General features: G+C 46.1%; 1 protein-coding gene across 3 annotated transcripts in view; it reads left to right on the top strand.

Annotated features, from left to right (window-relative positions):
* Positions 1-1,934: 1,934 nt before the first annotated feature.
* Positions 1,935-6,058, top strand: part of UGDH (UDP-glucose 6-dehydrogenase) — a 31,343-nt gene continuing 27,219 nt past the window's right edge. Inside the window, exons 1-2 of one of the 3 annotated variants that reach the window (XM_078068523.1) lie at positions 1,935-2,239; positions 3,881-4,123. The gene's annotated coding sequence lies outside the window, so the exon portion shown is untranslated. Of the gene's footprint in view, positions 2,240-2,771; positions 2,792-3,880; positions 4,124-6,058 lie in introns of those variants that run through there. The other 2 variants (XM_036112106.2, XM_036112109.2) reach the window with 2 other exon arrangements.

Below are 6,058 nucleotides of genomic sequence, written 5' to 3'. Positions count from 1 at the left end.
AAACTTAGAGCTCCGTGAAACATAATTTGAAAATAATTGGTATCAAGCAGTTCTCAAGCTTTTTGTTCTCAGGACTCCTTAACACATTTAAAATTTGAAGGCCCAAAAAAAGTTTTTCATGTTGATTATAGATATTGGTATTTACCTTATTAGAAATGAAAATAGACAAATTATGAAAAATACATAAATTCCTTAACACTGACAATAATAAATCCATGACATGAATAAGAATCATAGAAAGGTGGTTTTTATTATGAAGCTAACTGTAATAGGTAATTTAAATCTAAGTATATGCCAAGTTCAGAAAGATAACTATTATAGCACAGTATTTGTCACATGTATTGCAATTACTTGTTCACTTATCTCTCCTAATAGCCTGTGAGCTTTGGAAGAAGAACTTGGGCCTTAATCCATTTTGCATCTTTGGTCTCTAGGATAAAGTCTAACACACAGTAGGCACTAAATATTTGCTGGACAAATGAATTTACCTGCTTGGAATGTACAAACACTTACATATCATATCACTCTTTCTACAATCTATAGCAAACTGTTGAATCAATATTCAACAGCTTTCTTAAAGTTGTCATGATCCTGTCAAGAAAACCATCATCTTGGGGCGCTTGGGTGGCTCAATAGCTTGGGCGCCTGCCTTCCGCTCGGGTTATGATCCCGGGGTCCTGGGATCAGCGGGCATAGGGCTCCCTGCTCACCAGGAGTCTGCTTCTCCCTCTCCTTCCCGCTCGTGCTCTGTCTCACTATCTCTCTCTCTCAAATATTTAAAGAAAAAAAAAAAAAAAACCAACATCTCGGGGTGCCTGGTTGGCTCATTCGGAAGAGCATGGGACTCTTGATCTCCTGAGGGTGAGTTGGAGCCCCATATTGAATGTAGAGATTACTTAAATAAAACTTTAAAAAAAACCCATCATCTATGAGGCATTTTAATGTGTCTTTATAAACTCCTAATCACGTTCCTCATGACGTATTTAAAAATGGTCTTTGACTTCAAGTACAGATTATGTAACCTGATGTAATTCTTAATGAGGAACACAAAAAAAGTCATGACTGCTTTTCTCTTCTCAGATCTGAGACTTAAGATGACTTTGGAGAGAAGAAAGAGAACAGAACTGCCCTCCTCATTTAAAAAAACAAAAAACAAAAAACAAAACAAACGGTCAGCGTCCATACATTGATTTTACTCTGCCGCATACACGGAACTTGTATGTTGCAAACTCTCAGCACTGACAACCCAGATCCCGAATTTGGCAGGAGGAGCTCTGGAAAATATGTCTGGAGGGCGTGTGTGTCATTTCTCCCCGGGATCAGGGCGGAGGCACTAACTGGTCCAGTCTCGACAAGACTCAGCATCCTACTGACGTGAGGCGCCTCCTTCCCAGAAGTGGCGAGGGAAGGGATCTGACTAAACCTTGGGCCGCCGGCCCGCAGGACGTGGCGGGGGCTGGTGGTGGTAAGCCGCCGGGCGGTCTGACCCGCAGGGTCTAGGGGGCCGAAAGACGAGGTCGGCCGTCGGGGCCGCTGGGGAGACCGGAAAGGGGGCCGAGACCTTCCGGTCCCCTCGGGCCGCAGCCGGCCCAGTATCCCCGCAGTCCTAGATTATGGCCGACCTGGCGCGCCCGCGGTACCACCGCAGCGCTGACCGTCAGCGGGGGCCGGGACACAGGGAGGAAAGCGGGGCCAGACGACGAGACACCGGCTTCATGCCGGGAAACTATTCCCGGCCTAGCGGCACCTGGAAACCCAACCCGGGAACCTCAGCCAACTCGCCGCGCACGCAGCCCCGCCCCGTGCCGTTCGCGGTAGGGGCGGGACCGCTGAGCTGGCTTGAGCGGATTCGCCCAGGGTCGGATAGGGGCGGGGCCTCCTCATCTAGCTACGATTAGCCCCGCCCCGACTCCCCGCCCCTGGGGCCCGCAGGAAATAGGGGCGGGCCCGGGCCTAGTGTGGCGGGAGGAGGAGCAGGGATGCGGCGGAGGGCAGAGTCCTGGAGGGCCTGGCTGCGGGGGCATGAAGCCTCCGCCTTCTCGGGCAGAATCCTTTAAATACGGGCTCGGGCCCGGGACTCTGGGTGCTGTGCTTGGCAGCCTGAAGGAGGGGCGTGCGGTGAGGGGAGGTCAGGCGGAGCAGGACGAGAGCGCAGAAGCTGCTGCAGCGCGGCCCGTAGCGAGGAGCTGTCCGAGCGGTCGGGATAGGAGCGGCCGCTGCGCTCGGTGCCTGGAAGTGGGTAAGCGCCTTTCTGGGGCTGGCCCTGCCGCCCCGTTGGGGAGGTCCCGGGTCCCGGTGGGATGTGCGGGGAGCGGGGCGGGGGAGTGCGCGCTGCTCCGGGTTGCGCTCTGCGCTCGGTCAGGGGCTCCCAGTCTCACGACCCTGGTCTCCTCCTTTGGACTCTGGGCGGGAATCGCCTTTTGGTCCGCTGCCCTGAGGATGGGATAGCGTGGGCTTTTTATTCTACCCTCGCGAGTCTTCCAGCCGCTTCTCTTTCTGCTTTTTCTCACTTTCTGACTTGAAACAAATGAGATTTTTCCAGGAAGCCGAACGTCCACCGAAGGAAGCGGTCGTCTGGTTAGGGACCCCATTTTGGTCTCGGAGTCCTGGTCTTTTGTTTGTGTTTAGTCTGCTCACCTGGGGAGCTGCTGCTTTCCTCCTGGCACTAGCCACCCTTCTTAAGAAACTAAAGAGAAAACGAAGCCAGAAAGCCCTTGAGGGCGAAATCCTGACATTCTATCGTGACATCTGTACGGGCTGTCCTGGAATCCATTGTTGACTGCCACACCATGTAATTGCTTTATTTCATGTCAGGAAGGCCTTTCTTGGGTACTTCAGATCATGTTTGTGTGAGTCCTGGAAAAATCATACTTCTTGGGGCGCCTGGGTGGCTTAGTCGGTTAAGCGCCTGCCTTGGCTCAGGTCATGATCTCAGGGTCCTGGGATCGAGCCCCGCATGGGGCTCCCTGCTCAGCGGGGAATCTTTTTCTCCCTCTGCCTCTGCCCCTGCTTGTGCGCTCTCTCTCTCAAATGAATAAATAAATAATCTTTAAAAAAGAAAAGAAACAAGAAAAATCATACTTCTTATATATAGGAAGATAACTGAGTAGGCTTGAAAATTACGGTTTATTGAAAAGAAGGATTCACTGGTAGGGAGCTTTTCACAGATATACAGAGGAGTAGCTGTCCACTGACTGCCCTCAAAGACACAGTGAGTCTTTGAGTTTCTTCAAATCTCCTATGAAATGGAGAACAGTAGTCTGGTCTGTTTCTTCAGGGGGGTTCTGGAAATGAAAGAGCTTACTGTCTGCTCTGAGATGTGCTTGTTAGTACCCGACATCTAGTTAAGGTAAGTGGTAGACAACCCTCATTGAAAGGATCTCATTTCTTCTCCCATTGCTGTACTCCTTTCTCAAACATTAAGTATGTAACTAATGAGCATACTTCATCTTCCCTCTTATTTACACGGCTTTATATGATGCCCTTTAGGTATAACATTAACACTGCCTTTCTCACTGATAAAATATTTTTCCCCGGGTCAGGCATCTGTTAGTATTTAATTTTTGGAAATGACTACGGTGATGTGTGCAGTTGATGTATCCAACTGCAACGTCCATTGCCTTAGCTACTGGGTAATTATGCCGCGTATACTGAAGAGGGGTGGGGATGGATGGATTATATTCAGCTTAGATTGTAATAGGACCTTCGATATTTGTTAGCCACATGTTCTAGGTTGAAATATTGATCTGAATTTATAAAATTTTAGATGAAGAGTAGTTTTGGAACAGTCTGGATTATTGAGATTTTCCCAAAATACAGAGGTAAAAACTCATTTCAAACTGACACACTCAGTAAGCAAACATTCCCATTTCCCTGACAGCACAACAGAAAATCAGAAGGTACATAGAAGTAGAAATGGAATATGGAATCAGAAGACATCTGTGGCAAAGTATATTACTAACACTAATGTTGTATCACACTCCATAATGAAGATTGAAGATTTTATTGAAACTTGCAAGTGACAATTTATTGGGACTTGCACAGTACTTCAGTAATTTTCCCATTGTCATCTACAAGCCATGCTTCATGTGAAATAGCACCACAGGGACACCCCAAAACACATGTAAGTCTATAATATAGGTCCATCAATAGTTTACCTAGCTGCTGTATGTAAGGCAAGCTGAATACAGCCTGGCAATCAAGGTGGATAAGAAGTATCTCTGGAGGGGCGCCCGGGTGGCTCAGTCGGTTGACTGACTGCCTTCGGCTCAGGTCATGATCCTGGAGTCCCGGGATCGAGTCCCATATCCGGCTCCCTGCTCAGTGAGGAGTCTGCTTCTCCCTCTGACCCTCCCCCCTCTCATGTTCTCTCTGTGTCTCATTCTTTCTCTCTCAAATAAATAAATAAAATCTTTGAAGAAAAAAAAAAGAAGTATCTCTGGAAAGACATGCCAAAGTTCTACATAAAAAAGGGAGGCTGAAAGTATTCTGGACAGTTTCAGCAAAAATACAATGATCAGCCATTTGAGCTAAAGATATTCAAATAACAGTCTTCATCTCAAACAGGCCTTTATGGAGAGTTACTCATTCATTCAATTAGTATTTATTGAGAACCTACTATTCTAAGTGCTGAGGTAACAGCAACAGGTAAGAGCTGTTAGCTTGGGAGCACCTTATTAAATTATGAACTCCTTGAACCCAAGAGTTGTATTGCGTAGACATTCAATCTATGTTTATATAAGAATGTTATAACTCTTGGCTCTGGGATTAAATGGTAACCCCAAAAGATCCTCTGGTCCAAAAATACTTTGAAATTTTACTTTTTAGGTATTCCAGATATACTGGTTGTAATTAGAGAGGTTGGCTAGCTGTTTAGTAAGGGTGTTACAGTGTGATAGTTCTTTAGGTTCATCACAGTTCAGACTTCATCTTCAGCCTTGTGGATCTGGAAGGTAGATTTTTTTTTTCCCTTCATGGGCCCAGGGTTAATGAGACTTTAGATGTTAACTTAAAATGATTAAACTCATAAGAGACTAATGGTTACACTAGAATGAAACTTTGATATTATAGTAGGGAAATTTTATTGCAGTACCTGGAATACTTATATCTCAAATTTGAGTCATCCCTTTCTATTATTATGATTCCTGGGAATCTGAATTCATAAGGGAGAGTGGAATCATTGCAAAGAATCTTCGGAGAACATGCCATCTGAACACTGGGAAAGCCTATTCTTACCCCACCTCTCTGAAACCAGAACACTTTTTTTTTTTTTTAAGATTTTATTTATTCATTTGAGATAGAGAGAGCACAAGCAGGGGGAGAGGCAGAGGGAGAGGGAGAAGCAGGCTCCCCACTGAGCTGAGAGCTGGACGCAGGGCTCGATCCCAGGACCTGGAGATCATGAACTGAGCTGAAGGCAGACGCTTAACCATCTGAGCCACCCAGGCGCCCCAACCAGAACACTTCTGACTTCCAGATTCTGTGTCACTCATCTCTAGACAGTGCTGAAATAGACACATCATTTTTGTTCTTAACTCCCTCTTTCTGGGCTACAAGTTGATCTTCCTTTTTTCTTCCCCTCCCTTTTAGCTAAACAAATGCTATTGATTGTTATGGTTACTTTCAATTATGTTACCTTATTTTATTTTATTTTTTTTAAGATTTTATTTATTTTTGTGAGAGAGAGCGGGCGAGCGAGCACTAGCAGGGGGGAGGGGCAGGCAGAGGGAGAAACAGACTCCCTACTGAGCACGGAGCCTGATGTGGGGATCCATCCCAGGACCCCAGGATCATGACCTGAGCAGAAGGCAGATACTTAACCTACTGAGCCACCCAGGAGCCCATGTTACCTTAAGTTATTAAATTATAGCCTCCTGAATAGTCATAGACATGCTTCCCTGAAAGGGGCATTTGAGACCCTTTAAATTCATTTCCACTCTACAAGACAGTTAATACCTCTTACCACTTCTTAATACCCATATCTTTATCCAAGTAGGCCAATCTCCTTACTTCTTTGGACTCATTTCTGTTTATGAGTCCTTACTTACTCATTTTTTTC

The sequence above is a fragment of the Halichoerus grypus genome, chromosome 3, assembly GCF_964656455.1.
Source record: "Halichoerus grypus chromosome 3, mHalGry1.hap1.1, whole genome shotgun sequence".
Taxonomy (NCBI): domain Eukaryota; kingdom Metazoa; phylum Chordata; class Mammalia; order Carnivora; family Phocidae; genus Halichoerus; species Halichoerus grypus.
This window is presented reverse-complemented; position numbering and strand designations above follow the sequence as displayed.